This window comes from Catharus ustulatus, unplaced genomic scaffold (assembly GCF_009819885.2).
Source record: "Catharus ustulatus isolate bCatUst1 unplaced genomic scaffold, bCatUst1.pri.v2 scaffold_128_arrow_ctg1, whole genome shotgun sequence".
NCBI lineage: Eukaryota > Metazoa > Chordata > Aves > Passeriformes > Turdidae > Catharus > Catharus ustulatus.
In genome coordinates, this window is record NW_024879474.1 from 444 (window position 1) to 18,839 (window position 18,396).

Consider the following 18,396-nt stretch of genomic DNA (forward strand, 5'->3'; position numbering starts at 1 on the left):
TAATTTTTTTTTAAGTATTTTGGGATTTTTTTTTATATTTTGGGGTTCTTTTAGGGATATTTTTCAGCTGTTTTTTTAAATTTTGGGCTGGTTTTGGAATATTTGGGGGTTATTTTATTTAATATATTTGGGTAATTTCGGATAATTTCGGATATTTTCGGATAATTTCGGGTATTTTCGGGTATTTTCGGATATTTTCGGGTATTTTTCGGGATTTTTTCGGGTATTTTTTGGGTTTTTTGGGGTTTTTTTGGGTTTTTTTTGGTTTTTTTTCTCTCCCCGCCCCTCTGGGCGTGGCCTCCGCGCTGGCCCCGCCCCCTCTGCCGCAGCGGCTCCGAGCGGTTCCGAACGGACCCGAACGGCTCCGGAAACACCCGAGCGGCTCCGAGCGCTTCCAAAGCGCCCGAGCGGTTCCGAACCGACCCGAACCGAACCGGGGGGGCCCGAACGGCTCCGAACCGACCCGAAAGGAGCCGAACCGAGTGGGGGGGGACACGAACGGAGCCGAACCGAACCGGGGGGGACCCGAACCGAACCGGGGGGGACCCGAACGGAACCGAACCGAGGCGGGAGGAGCCGAAGGGACCCAGGCATGGCCACCCCCACCGAGCCGGCCATGGGAGGTGAGGGGGGACGGGGCTGGGGGGTCCTGGGGGGGTCCTGGGTGGGTGCTGGGTCAGGATTTTGGGTGCTGGGTGGGTTCTGGGTGGGTTCTGGGTCGGGATTTAGGGTCCTGGGTGGGTGTTGATGCAGGATTTTGGGGTTCTGGGTCAGGATTTTGGGTGCTGTGGGTGCTGCAGGGCTACAGGTGGGTGCTGCAGGGGTGCAGGATGGGTGCTGGAGGGTCCTGGGTGGGTCCTGGATGGGTGCAGAGGTTGCAGGGTGGGTGCTCAGGGGTCCTGGGTGGGTGCTGGGTGGGTTCTGGGTGATGTAGGATGGGTGCAGAGGATGCAGGGTGGGTGCTCAGGGGTCCTGGATGGGTGCTATGGGGTCCTGGGTGGGTTCTGGGTGATGTAGAATGGGTGCAGAGGGTGCAGGTGGGTGCCAGGGGATGCTGCAGGGTCCTGGATGGGTGCAGGATGGTGCTGGGTGGGTCCTGGATGGGTGCAGAGGGTGCAGGATGGGTGCTATGGGGTCCTGGGTGGTCCTGGGTGGGTCCTGGGGGTCCCAGGTGGGTCTTGGGTGGGTTCTGGGTGATGCAGGATGGGTGGAGAGGGTGCCGGTGCAGAGATTTGGGGTGCAGGGTGGGTTCAGGATGGGTGCCAGGGGCTGCAGGTGGGTCCTGGATGGGTGCAAAGGGTGCTGGTGCTGGGATTTGGGGTGCAGGGGGGGTTCTATGGGGTGCAGGGTGGGTTCTATGGGGTGCAGGGTGGGTTCTATGGGGTGCAGGGTGGGTTCTATGGGGTGCAGGGTGGGTTCTACGAGGTGCAGGTGGGTGCCAGGGGGTGCTGCAGGGTCCCTGGGTGGGTGCTGTGCTGTGATTTGGGGTGCTGGGTGATGCAGGGTGGGTGCTGCAGAGGTCCCTGGTGGGTGCAGAGGGGTCAGGATGGGTGCTGGGGGGTCCTGGCTGGGTGCTGTGGGTGCACGGTGGGTGCTGGAGGATCTGGGTGGGTTCAGGATGGGTGCAGAGGGTGCTGGATGGATACCAAGGGGTGCTGGTGCAGGGGTTTGGGGTGCAGGGTGGGGCAGGATGGGTGCCAGGGGCTGCAGGTGGGTCCTGGATGGGTGCAGGGGCTGCAGGGTGGGTGCAGAGGGTGCTGGGTGGGTACTGGGGGGTCCCGGGTGGGTCCTGGATGGGTGCAGAGGGTGCAGGGTGGGTTCTATGAGATGCAGGTGGGTGCCAGGGGGTGCTGCAGGGTCCCTGGGTGGTGCAGGGTGGGTGCTGGGGGTGCTGGGGCTCGGATTTGGGGTGCAGGGTGGGTGCAGGATGATGCAGGATGGGTGCTGGAGGGTCCTGGCTGGGTGCTGTGGGATGCACGGTGGGTGCTGGAGGATCTGGGTGGGTCCTGGGTGGGTGCAGAGGCTGCAGGGTGGGTGCAGAGGGTGCTGGATGGATACCAAGGGGTGCTGGTGCAGGGATTTGGGGTGCAGGGTGGGTGCTGGTGTTCGGATTTGAGGTGCTGGGTGGTGCAGGGTGATGCAGGATGGGTGCTGATGTTTGGATTTGGGGTGCAGGATGGGTGCTGGGTGGTGCAGGGTGATGTAGGACGGGTGCAGAGAGTTCCGGGTGGGTTCTGGATGGTGCTGGGTGATGTAGGATGGGTGCAGGACGATCTGGGTGGGTCCTGGGTGGGTGCTGTGGGGTCCGGATGGGTGCTGGTGTTCGGATTTGGGGTGCTGGGTGGTGCAGGGTGATGTAGGATGGGTGCAGGACGATCTGGGTGGGTCCTGGGTGGGTGCCAGGGGATGCTGGAGTTCGGGTTTGGGGGTCAGGGTGGGCGCTGGGTGATGCAGGGGGATCCGGGGTGGTTCAGGATGGGTGCCAGGGGGTGCAGGGTGGGTGCAGGTGGGTCCCGGGTGGTTGCAGGGTGGGTGCCAGGGGGTGCTGTGGGGTCCGGGGTGATGCAGGATGGGTGCTGGGAGCTGCTGGGTCAGGATTTGGGGTGCAGGGTGGGTGCTGGAGGTGCAGGATAGATGATGGTGTTCAGATTTCGGGTTCAGGATGGGTGCCAGGGGGTGCTGCAGGGTCCCTGGGTGGGTGCTGTGCTGTGATTTGGGGTGCAGGGTGATGCAGGGTGGGTGCTGCAGAGGTCCCAGGTGGGTGCAGAGGGGTCAGGATGGGTGCTGGGGGTGCTGGGGCTCGGATTTGGGGTGCAGGATGGGTGCTGGATGATGTAGGATGGGTGCTGGAGGATCTGGGTGGGTCCTGGATGGGTGCAGAGGCTGCAGGGTGGGTGCAGAGGGTGCTGGATGGATACCAAGGGGTGCTGGTGCAGGATTTGGGGTGCAGGATGATGCAGGCTGGGTGCTGTGGGGTGCTCGTGCTCGGATTTGGGGTGCAGGGTGTGTTCTGTGGGGTGCAGGTGCAGCATTTGGGGTGCCAGGGGGTGCTGCAGAGTCCCTGGATGGGTGCTGGGTGGGTGCAGAGGGTCCCGGGTGGGTGCTGGGTGGGTTTTGGGGGGTGCTGGGTGAGGATTTGGGGTGCAGGGTCGGTGCTGGGAGATGCAGGGTGGGTGCCAGAGGGTGCTGTGGGGTCCGGGGTGATGCAGGATGGGTGCTGGGGGATGCTTGTGCAGGGGTTTGGGGTTTGGGATGGGTGCTGTGGGGTTTTATGGGGTACAGGTGGGTGCTGGGTGGGTTTTGGGGGGTGCTGGGTGAGGATTTGGGGTGCAGGGTCGGTGCTGGGAGATGCAGGGTGGGTTCCAGGGGGTGCTGTGCTGCGATTTGGGGGGGCAGGCGGTGAAGCACGATGGGTGCTGTGGGGTCCTGTGGGGTCCTGGGTGGGGCAGAATGGGTGCTGGAGTTCGGATTTGGGGTTTGGGATGGGTGCTGTGGGGTGCTGGTGCAGAGGTTTGGGGTGCTGGGTGGTGGAGGGTGACACAGGGTGGGTGCTATGGGGTCCCGGGTGGGTCCTGGATGGCTGCTATGGGATGCTGGATGGATGCTGGGGCTCGGATTTGGGGTGCAGGGTGGGTGCAGGAGGATCTGGGTGGGTCCTGGATGGGTGCAGAGGGTCCTGGTTGGGTGCCAGGGAATGTTGGTGCAGGGATTTGGGGTTCGGGTGGGTCCCGGGTGATGCAGGGTGGGTGCAGAGGGTCCCGGGTGGGTGCCAGGGGATGCTGGGTCAGGATTTGGGGTTCAGGATGGGTGCGGGATGATGCAGGATGGGTGCTGGTGCTGGGGTTTGGGGTGCAGGGTGGGTTCTAGGGGGTGCTGAGTTAGGATTTGGGGTGCAGGTGGGTGCAGAGGGTCCCGGGTGGGTGCCAGGGGGTGCTGTGCTGGGATTTGGGGTTCAGAGTGGGTGCTGGGTGATGCAGGATGGGTGCTGTGGGGTCGGGTGCAGTGCAGGATGGGTGCCAGGGGCTGCAGGGTGGGTGCAGGGGGATCTGGGGCAGGGCAGGATAGGTGCTGGGTGGGTGCAGGGGGTGCTGTTCTGGGATTTGGGTGCAGGGTGGGTTCTATGTAGTGCTGGGTGGGCGCAGAGGGTGCAGCTGCAGGGATTTGGGGTTTGGGATGGGTGCTGGATGATGCAGGGTGGGTGCTGGGGGGTCCCGGGTGGGTGCTGGGCGGGTCCTGGGTGATGCAGGATGGGTGCAGAGGGCTCATGTGGGTGCTGGAGTTGGGATTTGGGGTGCAGGATGGCTGCACGGGGTGCTGTGGGGTCCGGGGTGGGTGCTGGCGGGTACTGGTGCAGGAGTTTGGGGTCCTGGGTGATCCAGGATGGGTGCAGGGGGCTGCAGGGTCAGGGATTTGGGGTGCAGGGTGGGTGCAGAGGGTCCCGGGTGGGTGCCAGGGGGTGCTGACGTTGGCATTTGGGATGCTGGGTGCGTGTCAGGAGGTGCAGGGTGGGTGCTGTGGGGTGCAGGATGGGTGCCAGGGGATGCTGTGGGGTCCGGGGTGGAGCAGGATGGGTGCAGAGGGTCCCGGGTGGGTGCTGGGTGGGTGCTGGGTGATGCAGGATGGGTGCAGGACGATCTGGGTGGGTGCAGGATGGGTGTCAGGTGATGCTGGGTGGGTGCAGGTGAATCCTGGGAGGGTGCAGAGGTTGCTGTGGGGTCCGGGGTGATGCAGGATGGGTGCTGGGGGGTTTTATGGGGTGCTGGGAGCTGCCGGGGCTCGGATTTGGGGTGCAGGGTGGGTGCAGAGGGTGCAGGGTGGGTGCTGGAGTTGGGATTTGGGGTTCAGGATGGTGCAGGGTGACACAGGATGGATGCTGGGGGGACTTGGGTGGGTCCTGGGTGGGTTCTCGGTGATGCAGGATGGGTGCCAGAGGGTGCTGGGTGGGTGCTGTGGATGCTGCAGGGGTGCTTTCGAGTCCCAGGCGGGTTCTGGGTGGGTCCTGGATGGGTGCAGAGGGTGCAGGTTCAGGGTTTGGGGTGCTGGGTTGGTGCTGAGGGTGCAGGGGGATCTGGGGCGGTGCTGGGTGGGTGCCAGAGAGTGCAGGATGGGTGCTGGGGCTCGGATTTGGGGTTCAGGGTGGGTGCTGGGAGATGCAGGATGGGTGCAGGACGATCTGGGTGGGTCCTGGGTGGGTGCAGAGGTTGCAGGGTGGGTGCAGAGGTTGCAGGGTGGGTCCTGGGTGATGCAGGATTGGTGCCGGGGGGTGCTGTGCCGGGATTTGGGGTGCAGGTGGGTGCCAGGGAGTGCTGCAAGGTCCCTGGATGAGTGCAGGGTGGGTGCTGGGTGGGTGCTGGGGCTCGGATTTGGGGTGCAGGGTGGGTGCTGGAGGATCTGGGTGGGTCCTGGCTGGGTGCTGGGGGGGTGCAGAGGGATCTGGAGTGGGGCAGGATGGGTGCTGGGGGTTTTATGGGATACAGGTGGCTCCGGGGTGATGCTGGATGGGTGCTGGGTGGGTTTTGGGGGGTGCTGGGTCAGGATTTGGGGTTCGGGATGGGTGCTGAATGATGCAGGATGGGTTCCAGAGGGTGCTGGTGCAGGATTTGGGGTGGTGGATGGGTGCTGGGGGACCTGGGGTAGGGCAGGATGGGCGCTGGAGTTGGGATTTGGGGTGCTGGGTGGTGCAGGGTGGCACAGGATGGGTGCAGAGGGTCCCGGGTGGGCTCTGGGTGGGCTCAGGATGGGTGCCGGGGGGTGCTGGGTCAGGATTTGCGGTGCTGGGTGGGTGCTGTGGGGTTTTATGGGGTGCAGGATGGGTGCTGGGTCAGATTCTGGGGGGATTCTGGGGAGTTTGGGAATTTTTGGGGGGATTTTTGGGATTTTTTGGAGAATTTTGGGAGGGATTATTGGGGGTTTTTTGGGAATTTTTGGGGATTTTTGGGGGACTTTTGAGGATATGTATGGGATTTTTGGGGAATTTTGGGGTATTTGGGAGATTTTTAGGGGATTTGGGGATTTGGGGATTTTTTGATTTTTGGGGAGATTTTTGGGATTTTTGGGGGATTTTTTGGGGAATTTGGGGATTTTTGGGATTTTTTGGAGGGATTTTGGGGAATTATTGGGAATTTTGGAGGATTTTTGGGGAATTTTTGGGGAATTTTTGGATTTTTTTGGGGATTTTTTGGGATTTTTGGGGAATTTTGGGAAATTTTGGGATTTTGGGGGATTTTTGGGAGATTTTTGGGGGCAATTTCAGGGAATTCAGGGGATTTTGGGGGGATTTGGGGGAATTTTTGGGGATTTTTGGGGTTTTTGAGGGGGATTTTGGGGGAATCCAGGAAATTTTGGGCTGCTTTTGGGGGATTTTTGAGGATTTTTGGGGAATTTTGGGGAATTATTGGGAATTTTGGGGGATTTTGGGGATTTTTTGGGGTAATTTTAGGGGGATTTTGGGGCTTTTTGGGGCTTTTTGGGGAATTTTTGGGGGATTTTTTGGGATTTTTTGGGAATTTTTGGAGTCCCGTTCTCCCCGGGTTCCACCAGGGGGCGCTCGTTCATTGAGTGATAATTAATTAATTACTAATTCATTATTTATTAATTAATCATCGATTCATTAATGGATGACGTCATCAATCCCCCCAAATTTTCCTCAAAATTCCCCCAAAATCCCAAAAAAATCCCCAAAAAATCTCAAAAATTTCCAAAAAATTCCCAAAATCCCCTCTGGGACCCCCAAATCCCCCCAAAATTTCCCCAAATTTGGGGAATTTTCGGAAATTTGGGGAATTTTGGGGGGATTTGGGGAGAATTCGGGGAAATTCGGGGGAATTTCGGAAATTTTGGGGGAATTTTGGGGAAATTTGGGGAATTTTTGGGGGGAATTTTTAGGGGATTTTTGGGGTTATTTCAGAATTTTTTTTGATTTTTTTTTGGATTTTTTTTTTATTTTTGGAGGGATTTTGGGGTCAATTTGGGGGGAATTTGGAGAATTTTGGGTTTCTAGGGGAGATTTTGGGCAATTTTGGGGAATTTTTTGAGAATTTTTTGGGAATTTTTACGGTATTTTGGGGAATTTTGGGTAAATTTTTGGAAATTTTTTGGAATTTTTTGGGGGAATTTTGGGTTCTGTGTCCGGGGTTGATGACGTCATCCATTAATAAATCGATAATTAATGAATTAATAATGAATGAATGAACAATTAATGAACGAGCGCCCCCTGGTGGCACCGGGGAGAACTGCACCCCAAAATCCCCAAAAATTCCCAAAAATTCCAAAAAAATTCCCCAAAAATTCCCCAAAATTCCCAAAAATGTCCAAAAATTCATCAAAAAATTCCCCAAAATTCCAAAATTTCTCCAAAATCCCCCCAAAAATTCCCCAAAATCCCCAAAAATTCCCCAAAATCCCCAAAATTTCCCCAAATTTGTCCTAAATTCCATTCAAAAATTCCCCCAAAATTCCCAAACATTGCCCCAAAAATCCCCAAAAATTCCCAATTTTTCCCCAAAATTCCCTCAAAATTCCACAAAAAAATCCCCAAAATTCCCAAATCTCCCCCAGAATTCCCAAAATTCTCCAAATTCCTCCCAAATTTTCCCTCAAATTCCCCAAAATTCTCTCAAATTCCCCCCCCAAAATCCCTAAAACCTCCCAAAATTTCCCAAAATTATCCAAAATTTGCCCCAAGATCCTAAAAATCCTCAAATTTCTCAAAATTCCTCCCAAAATTCCCCCAAATCTGTCCCTAAATTCCCAAAAATTCCAATTTTCCCCCAAAATTCCCTTAAAAATCTCCCCCCAAATCCCTAAAACCTCCCAAAAATTCCCAGAAATTCCCAAAAATTCCCCAAAAATTCCAAAATTTCCCCAAAATCCCCAAAATTCCCCCAAAATTCCTTCAAAAATCCCCAAATTCTCTCTAAAAATTCCCAAATTTGCCCCAAAAATTCCCAAATTTACCCCAAAATCTCCGAAAAATCCCAAATTCTCCCCAAAATTCTGATTTTTTTTTTTGCAGAGGCAGCGCGGGCGCGGGAACCGTTCCACTACGGTGAGTGGGGGAAATTTGGGAAATTTTGGGGGAAAATTTGGGAAAGTTTTGTGAATTTTTGTGAATTTTGGGGGGAATTTGGGAAATTTTGGGGATTTTTTTGTGATTTTAGAGGGAATTTGGGGCAAATTTTGGGGAATTTGGGGCAAAATTTGGGAAAATTTGGGGAAAATTGTGAATTTTTGGGGATTTTTGGGGAGACTTTTTGGGGAAAAATTGAGAATTTTTTTTAATATTGTGGATTTAGAGGGGAATTTTTGGATGAATTTTGGGGATTTTGGGGGAAATTTTGGGATTTTTTAAAATTTTGGATGGAATTTGGGATAATTTTAGGGAATTTTGGGGAAATTTGGAAAATTTTGGGAATTTTTGAGGGATTTGGGCGAATTTTTGGGGAAATTTGGGAATTTTTTTTAAATTTAGGGGAAATCTGGGGGAAAATTTGGGATTTTTGGGGGAAATTTGGGGGAATTTGGGGAAAATTTGGAATTTTTTTTATTTTGGGGGAATTTTTGGAGGGAATTTGGGACAATTTTGGGGGAAAAATTGGGAATTTTGGGGAAATTTTGGGAATTTTTTCTTCATTTTTTTGAAAATTTTGGGGATTTTTGGGGTAAATTTTTGGGATTTTGGGGTCCCCGGGGGTTTTTGGGGTCGGGGATTTCATTTTTTTTGGAATTTAGAGCCGATTTTGGGGTGGATTTTGGGTTTTGGGGTGATTTTGGGTTCATTTTTGGGCTGAATTTTGTTCATTTTTGGGATATTTTGGTTCATTTTTTTATTTTTTTGGGGTAAATTTTGGGGATTTTGGGGTCCCCGGGGGGTTTTGGGGGGCGGGGATTTCATTTTTTGGGGTCCTGAGCTGATTTTTGGGGTGATTTTGGGGTTTTTTGGGTCATTTTGGGGTGATTTTGGTTCATTTTTGGGATTTTTTTTGTTCTTTTTTTTGTATTTTGAGTGAATTTTTGGGATTTTTGGGGTAAATATGGGGAATTTTGGGAAATTTTTGGGATTTTTTGTTCATTTTTCTTTTTTTTGGGTGAATTTTTGGGGATTTTTGGGGGTTAAATTTTGGAATTTTGGGTCCCCTGGGGTTTTTGGGGTCGGGGATTTCATTTTTTGGGGTTCTGAGCTGATTTTGGGTCATTTTTGGGCGATTTTGGTTCATTTTTGGGATTATTTTTGTTCATTTTTGGGGTTTTTTTGGTTCATTTTTTTAGTTTTTTGGGGTGAAATTTTGGGATTTTTGATTCCTGGGGGTTTTTGGGGTCGGGGATTTCATTTTTTGGGGTCCTGAGCTGATTTTTGGGGTGGTTTTGGGGGATTTTGGGGTCCCAGATTACGAGTCGCTGCGGCTGGCGGGGCTGATCCTGAGCATCGTCATGTTCGTGCTGGGCGTGCTCATCGCCCTCAGTGAGTCCCAAAATCCCAAAAAAACCCCAAAATTCCAAACCCAAAATCCCTAAAATCCCTAAAAACCACAAAATCCCAAAATCCCCAATCCAAAAACCCAAAAAATCCCCGAAATCCGGCCACAAATATCCCAAAAACCAAAAAAAAACCCACCAAAATTCCACCCCAAACTCACAAAAAACCCCCAAAATTCCCTCCCCAAAAATCCCCAAAACCCCAAAATTCCAAACCCAAAATCCCAAAAACCACAAAAACCCAAAAATCCCAAAATCCCCAATCCAAAAACCGAAAAAATCCCCAAAATCCAGCAAAAAATATCCCAAAAATCACAAAAAACCAAAATAAAACCCCAAAATTCCAAACCCAAAATCTCAGAAAACCCAAAACCCCAAAAATCCCAAAATCCTGGCTCAAAAAAAAACCGAAAAAACCCAAAAATACCCCAAAAACCAAAATAAAAACCTAAAATTCCCTCCCAAAATATCCAAAAACCAAAATAAAAATCCACAAAATCCCGACCATGAATAACCCAAAAAAACCCCAAAATTCCCTCCCCAAAATCCCAAAAATCACAAAACCCAAAAATCCCCAAATCCTGGATCATAAAAAACCCAAAAAATCCCCGAATTCCCACCCCAAAAAACCCCAAAACCTAAATAAAAACCCAAAAATCCCACCCCAAAATCACAATAAAACCAAAATTTCCTCCCCAAAATCCCAAAATTCCCACCCCAAAATCCCAAAACACCCAAAACCCACAAAATCCCAAAATCCTGGCATGAAAAAAACCCAAAAATATCCCAAAATTCAGCCACAAATACCCCAAAAAACCCCAAAAATCCCAAAAAACCAAAATAAAAACCCCAAAATCCCAAAAATACCCAAAATTCCCTCCACAAAAATCCCAAAACCCCCAAAACCCCAAATCCCCAAAATCCCAAAATCCCCAAACCCCAAAAACCCCAAAAAACCAAAGAAACCCCAAAACCCCAAAATCCCAAACCCTAAAAATCCCCAAAACAAAAAGCCCAAAAATCCCAAAAACCAAAAAACCCCAAATCCCAAAACCCCAAGAACCCAAAACCCCAAAAACCCAATATCCTAAAATCCCAAAAACCAAAAAAACAAAAACCCCAAAAAATCCAAAATCCCAAAAACCTAAAAATCCTAAAATCCTAAAATCCCAAAATCCCCAAAACCCCAAAAATCTGAACCCCAAACCCAAAATTTCCCCAAATTCCACCAAAACCCCAAATACATAAAACCTCCCAAAAACCCCACAAACAAAAAAACAAAAAACCCCAAAAATCCCAAACTTCAAAATCCTAAAATCCCAAAAACCCCAAAAACCCAAAACCCCAAAATTCCCAAAACATCAAACCCCAAAGATCCTAAAATCCCAAAAACCCCAAAAACCAAAGAAACAAAAACCCCAAAAAATCCAAAACCCCAAAAAACCCAAAATCTCAAACCCCAAAATCCCCAAAAAACCCCAAAAAACCAAAATACCCAAAAATCCAAAACCCCAAAATCCCAAAACATCAAACCCCAAAGATCCTAAAATCCCAAAATCCCAAAACCCCAAAAAACCAAAATACCCAAACCCCAAAAATCAAATAAAACCCAAAAATCCCAAATTCCCAAAAACCTAAAAACCCCCAAAAAACCCCAAAAACCGAAAAAACAAAAAAAACCCCAAAAATCCAAAACCCCAAAATCCCCAAAACCTCCCAAAACCCCCAAAAACCAAAATACCCAAAAAACCCAAAAATCCAAAAATCCCAAAAACCCCAAAAACCAAAAACCCCAAAAATCTGAACCCCAAACCCCAAAATCCCCAAACCCCCCAAAAACCAAAAAACCCAAAAAACCCCAAAATCCCTAAATCCTAAAATCCGAAAAACCCCAAAAACCAAAAAACCCAAAAATCCAAAAATCCCCAAACCCCAAAAACCCCAAAAAACCAAAATACCTAAACCCCAAAATTCAAATAAAACCCAAAAAAATCCCAAAATCCCCAAAACCCCAAAAGTCTCCAATCCTAAAATCCCGAAAACCCCAAAAATCCGAACCTCAAACTCCAAAATTCCCCAAATTCCACCAAAACCCCAAAAACCCAAAACCCAAAAAAACCTCAAAAACCAAAGGACCCAAAAATCCAAAACCCCAAAATCCCAAATCATCAAACCCCAAAAAATCCAAAACCCCAAAAACCCCAAAATCTCAAACCCCCAAATCCCCAAAAAATCCCAAAAAACCAAAATACCCAAACCCCAAAAATCAAATAGAACCAAAAAAAATCCCAAAATCCCAAAAACCCCAAAACCCAAAAACCAAAAAATTCCCCAAAATTTCCCCAAAATTCCCCAAAATTCCCCCAAATTTTCCCCAAAAATCCCAAAAATTCCCCCAAAATCCCCCCTAAAAACCCCAAATCCCCAAAATTCCCCCAAAATTCCCCAAAATTTCCCCAAATTTTCCCCCAACTTTGGCCCCTCCCGACCCCGTTTCTCTCCCCAGGTAAGAAATTCAAGTGCAAAAAGGCCGAGCCCAGGTGAGACAAAAAATCCCAAAAACCCAAAAAACCCCAAAAAAATCCCAAATTTGGGATCCCCCAAAAAATTTTTAAAAATCCCAAAATTTGGGATCCTCAAAAAAATCCAAAAAACCCCAAAAAAACTCCAAAAAACCAAAATTTGGGGACCCCAAAATAAAAAAAATCCTCAAATTTGAGGATCCCAAAAAATTTTTAAAATCTCAAAATTTGGGGATCCCCCCAAAAAATCCCAAAAATGCCAAAAATTGGGATCCCAAAAAAGTCCAAAATCCCAAAATTTGGGAACCCCAAAATTAAAAACCTCAAAATTTGGGGATCCCAAAAAAAAACCCCAAAAAATCCAAAAATCCCAAAATTTGGGGATTCCAAAGAAAATCCAAAACTGCAAAATTTGGGACCCACAAAAAATTTGGGAAACCCCAAAAATTTGAGGATCCCAAAATTCCAAAATCCCAAAATTTTGGAAACTCCAGACCCCAAAAATTTGGGAATTTGCCCCAAAAAATTTGGGAAAACCCGAAAATTTGGAATCCCCAAAATTCCAAAATCCCCAAATTTGGAATCCTCAAAATCCCAAAAATCCCAAAATTTGGGACCTCCAGACCCCAAAAATTTGGGAATTTTTCCCCCAAAAATTTGGGAATCCTCAAAATCCCAAAATTTGGTAAATCCCAAAAATTTGAGGATCCCAAAATTCCAAAATCCCAAAATTTGGGACCCTCAGACCCCAAAAAATTTGGGAAATCCCAAAAATTTGAGGATCCCAAAACCTCAAATCCCAAAATTTGGAATCCTCAAAAACCCAAAAATCCCAAAATTTTGGAACCCAAAATCCCAAAAATTTGAGGATCCCAAAATTCCAAAATCCCAAAATTTGGAACCCCTAAAAAACCAAAAATCCCAAAATTTGGGAACTCCAGACCCCAAAAATTTGGGAATTGGCCCCCAAAAAATTCTGAAAATCCCCAAAATTTGGGAAAACAAAAAAATGTTGAGTCCCAAAATTCCAAAATCCCAAAATTTGGGACCCTCAGACCCCAAAAATTTGGGAAATCCCAAAATTTGGGGAATTCATCCCAAAAAAATCTGGGATTTTTCCCCTCTGACCCCTCCCCCTCTCCGCAGCGCCCCCGAGACGGCGAAAAAACCCGGTGAGAAAATGGGGAAAAAACGGGAAATTTTGGGGGAATTTTTGGGAATTTTGGGAAAATTTGGGGGAATTTTGGGAATTTTGGGAAAATTTGGGGGAAATTTGAGGGATTTTGGGTGGAATTTGGGGAATTTTGGGGAAAATTTTGGAGGTTTTGAGGAAATTTTGGGGAAAATTGGGGAAATTTGGGAGGAATTTTGGGAAAATTTGGGGAAATTTATGGAAAATTTGGGAATTTGGGGGAAACTTGGGAAATTTGTGAAAATTTTGAGAGGAATTTTGGGAAAAATTGAGAAAAAATTGGAAGATTTTGGGGTAAAATTGAAATTTTTTGGGAAATTTGGGGGAAAATTTGTGAATTTTGGGGGAAAATTTGGGAGATTTTGGAGGAAAAATGGGAATTTTGGGGGAAATTTGGGGAAAATTTGGGGAAAACTTGGGGATTTTGGGAAAAATTGGGAAAAATTTTGGAGATTTTTGGGAAATTTTGGGGAAATTTTGAGGAAAATTTGGGAAATTTGGGGGAAATTTTGGAGATTTTGGGAAAATTTGGGAGGGATTTGGGGAAATTTTTGCAGAAATTTGGGGAAAATTTGGGAATTTGGGGCAAATTTGGGGAATTTTGGGAAAAATTGGGAAAAAATTTGGGGATTTTTGGGGAAAATTTTGGGAAATTTTGGGAGAAATTTGGGGGATTTTGGGTGGAATTTGGGGAATTTTTGGGAAAATTTTGGAGATTTTGAGGAAATTTTGGGGAATTTTGGGGGAAATTTGGGAGGAATTTTGGGAAAATTTGGGGAAATTTATGGAAAATTTGGGGATTTGGGGGAAACTTGGGAAATTTTGTGAAAATTTTGGGAGGAATTTTGGGAATGATTGAGAAAAATTTTGGAGATTTTGGGGTAAAATGGAAATTTTTTGGGAAATTTGGGGGAAAATTTGGGAATTTTGGGGGGAAATTTGGGGGGAAATCAGGAAAATTTGGGAGATTTTGGAGGAAAAATGAGAATTTTGGGGGAAAATTTGAGGAAAATTTGGGGAAAATTTTGGGATTTTGGGAAAAATTGGGAAAAATTTTGGAGATTTTTGGGAAATTTTGGGGAAATTTTGGGGAAATTTTGGGGAAAATTTGGGAAATTTGGGGGAAATTTTGGGGATTTTGGGACAGTTTGGGAGGGATTTGGGGAAAATTTTGCAGAAATTTGGGGACAATTTGGGAATTTGGGGCAAATTTGGGGGATTTTGGGGAAATTTGGGGAAAAACATGGGGAAAATTTGGGAATTTGGGGGGAAATTTCGGGAAATTTTGGGAGATTAATGGGAAAATTTGGGAGGAAATGGGGAAAAATTGGGAAAAATTTTGGGTATTTTTGGAAAAATTGGGGAAAAATTTGGAGAATTTGGAGGGAATTTGGGGAAATTTTGAGGAAAATTTGGGAAATTTGGGGGAAATTTGGGGATTTTGGGACAGTTTGGGAGGAATTTGGGGAAAATTTTGCAGATTTTTGGGGAAAATTTGGGAATTTGGGGGAAATTTGGGAAATTTGTGAAAATTTTGAGAGGAATTTTGGGGAAAATTGAGAAAAATTTGGAAGATTTTGGGGTAAAATGGAAATTTTTGGGGAAAATTTGGGAATTTTGAGGTAAAATTTGGGGGGAAATGAGGAAAATTTGGGAGATTTTGGAGGAAAAATGGGAATTCTGGGGGAAATTTGGGGAAAATTTGGGGAAAATTTGGGGATTTTGGGAAAAATTGGGAAAAATTTTGGAGAATTTTGGGAAATTTTGGGAAAATTTTGAGGAAAATTTGGGGAATTTGGGGGAAATTTTGGGGATTTTGGGAAAATTTGGGAGGGATATGGGGAAAATTTTGCAGAAATTTGGGGAAAATTTGGGAATTTGGGGGAAATTTGGGAAATTTGGGAAAATTTTGGGAGGAATTTTGGGGAAAATTGAGAAAAATTTGGAAGATTTTGGGGTAAAATGGAAATTTTTGGGGAAAATTTGGGAATTTTGAGGGAAAATTTGGGGGGAAATGAGGAAAATTTGGGAGATTTTGGAGGAAAAATGGGAATTTTGGGGGAAATTTGGGGAAAATTTGGGGAAAACTTGGGGATTTTGGGAAAAATTGGGAAAAATTTTGGAGATTTTTGGGAAATTTTGGGAAAATTTTGAGGAAAATTTGGGGAATTTGGGGGAAAATTTTGGGGATTTTGAGGAAATTTTGGGGAAAATTTTGGGGAAAATTTGGGAGGAATTTTGGGAAAATTTGGGGAAATTTGGGAATTTTGCGGAAATTTGGGGAATTTGGGGAAAATTGGGAAAAATTTTGGAGATTTTTGGGAAATTTTGGGAAAATTTTGAGGAAAATTTGGGAAATTTGGGGGAAATTTTGGGGATTTTGGGAAAATTTGGGAGGGATATGGGGAAAATTTTGCAGAAATTTGGGGAAAATTTGGGAATTTGGGGAAAATTTGGGAAAAATTTTGGGGTTTTGGGGGAAATTTTGGGAAAATTTGGGGGAAATTTGGGGATTTTGGGAAATTTTGGGGGAAAATTGGGAATTTGGGGGGAATTTTGAGGGAAAAATTGGGAGATTTTGGGAAATTCTGGGAGGAAATTGAGAAATTTTGGGGGAAATTTGGGAAAATTTTTGAGAATTTGGGGGAAATTTGGGAGATTTTTAGTGAATTTTGGGGATTTGGGGCAAATTTTGGGGGAAAATTGGGAAAATTTTTTCGTATTTTGGGTAAAAATGGGAATTTTTGGGAAAATTTTGGGGAAAAATTTGGGAATTTTGGGGGAAAATTTGGGGAAATTTGGGAATTTTGCGGAAATTTGGGGAATTTGGGGAAAATTGGGAAAAATTTTGGAGATTTTTGGGAAATTTTGGGAAAATTTTGAGGAAAATTTGGGAAATTTGGGGGAAATTTTGGGGATTTTGGGAAAATTTGGGAGGGATATGGGGAAAATTTTGCAGAAATTTGGGGAAAATTTGGGAATTTGGGGAAAATTTGGGAAAAATTTTGGGGATTTGGGGGAAATTTTGGGAAAATTTGGGGGAAATTTGGGGATTTTGGGAAATTTTGGGGGAAAATTGGGAATTTGGGGGGAATTTTGAGGGAAAAATTGGGAGATTTTGGGAAATTCTGGGAGGAAATTGAGAAATTTTGGGGGAAATTTGGGAAAATTTTTGAGAATTTGGGGGAAATTTGGGAGATTTTTAGTGAATTTTGGGGATTTGGGGCAAATTTTGGGGGAAAATTGGGAAAATTTTTTCGTATTTTGGGTAAAAATGGGAATTTTTGGGAAAATTTTGGGGAAAAATTTGGGAATTTTGGGGGAAAATTTGGGAAAATTTTGGGGAATTACAGGGAAATTTTGGGAAAATTTTGGGAGATTTGGGGGAAATTTTGGGAAAACTGGGAAAAATTTTGAGGATTTTTTAGGAAAATGGGAATTTTTGGGGAAAATTTTGGGAAAATTAGGAAAATTTGGGAGAAATTTGGGGGATTTTGGGAAAATCTGGGTGAAATTTGGGAATTTTGCGGAAAAATTGGTGAAATTTTGGGAATTTTGGGGAAAATTGGGGGGATTTGGGAGATTTTGGGAATTTTTTTTAAAACTGGGGAATTTGGGAGAAATTTTGGAAAGAATTTGGGAGATTTTGGGGAAAAATTTTGAGAAAATTTTGGGGGATTTGGGGAAAAACGGGAAAATTTGGGGAATTTTGAGAGGAGATTTGGAGGAAATTTTGGGAAATTTTGGGAATTTGGGGGGATTTGGGGTGGAATTTTGGGGAAAATTTGGGAATTTTGGGAGGAGATTTGAAGAATTTGGGGGAATTTGGGTAAAAAAATTGAGAATTTTGGAAGAAAATTCCGAAATTTTTTGGTTTTTTTTGCAGCTCCCGCGGCCTCGGCGTAGCCACGCCCCCAACGAGGCCACGCCCCCAACGAGGCCACGCCCCCGACGAGGCCACGCCCCCTTGGGGTTCAAGCCCCACCCCCAGTGCATGAAAAAAAATCCAAAAAATTTTTTTGGGGGAATTTGGGGGATTCCCCTCACCCTGCACGGAGCCAAGGACACCCAAAAATACCCAAAAAATCCCAAAAATTCCCCAAAAATCCCAAATATCCCAAAAAATCCCAAAAAATCCCAAAAAATCCCAAAAAATTCCCCAAAAAAATCTCAAAAAATCCTCAAAAAATCCCAAAAATTCCCTAAAAATCCCAAAAAAATCTCAAAAAATCCCAAAATATCCATAAAAAAATCCCAAAAAATTCCCCCAAAAATCCCCAAAAATCCCAAAAATTCCCCAAAAATCCCCCCAAAAAAATCTCAAAAAATCCTCAAAAAATCCCAAAATATCCCAAAAAAATCCCCCCCAAAAAATCAAAAAAATCCCCAAAAAATAAAGAAAATCCAAAAAATTTCCCCTAGAAATCCCCCAAAAATTCCTAAAAATTGCTCCACAAATATTTTAAAAAACCCCAAAAATTCCCCCCAAAATCTCCCAAATATCCCCAAAAAAATCCCAAAAAATTCCGCCCAAAAATTCCCAAAAATAAAAAAAAAATCCCACAAAAATTGCCCAAAAAATCTGAAAAATTCCCCCTAAAATCCCAAAAAAATCCCCAAAACCACCAAAAAATCCCCCAAAAAATCCCCAAAAATTTCCCCAAAATTCCCCTCCAAAATCCCAAAACTTCCCAGATAATCCCCCCAAAAAAATCCAAAAATATCTCCCAAAAATCCCCAAAAAGAATCCCAAAAAATAAAAATAATCCCCTGAAAAATAAAAAAAAAATTCCCCCAAAATTCTCAGAAAATCCCCCAAAAATCCAAAAGCAATCAGCAAAAAAATCCTAAAAGATCGCCCAAAAAATCCAAAAAATTTCCCCTAAAAATCCCACAAAAATAAAAAAAAAAATCCGAAAATTTCCCCCCTAAAATCCAAAAAAAATCATCCCAAAAAACAAAAAAAAATTCTCAAAAAATCCCAAAATATTCCCCGAACAAATCCAAAAATCCCAAAAAATTTCCTTCGAGAAAACCCCAAAAGTAAGAAAAAATCCCAAAAATATTCAAAAAAATCCCCCCAAAAATAAAAAAAAAATCCCCAAAAAAATCCCAGAAATTCCCCAAAATTCCCCCTAAAATTCCCCAAAAAATCCCAAAAAATTCCCCAAAAAAATCTCAAAAAAATCCCCAAAAATCCCAAAAAAT

The 18,396-nt window shown here is 45.7% G+C and overlaps 1 long non-coding RNA gene across 1 annotated transcript; it reads left to right on the forward strand.

Moving 5' to 3' along the window:
• Window positions 1–360: 360 nt before the first annotated feature.
• Window positions 361–17,331, forward strand: LOC117011386. The gene is made up of 6 exons (XR_004420942.1): window positions 361–623; window positions 8,015–8,047; window positions 9,386–9,460; window positions 11,981–12,014; window positions 13,143–13,168; window positions 17,075–17,331. It is a non-coding gene; the product is annotated as an uncharacterized LOC117011386 (long non-coding RNA).
• Window positions 17,332–18,396: the final 1,065 nt, after the last annotated feature.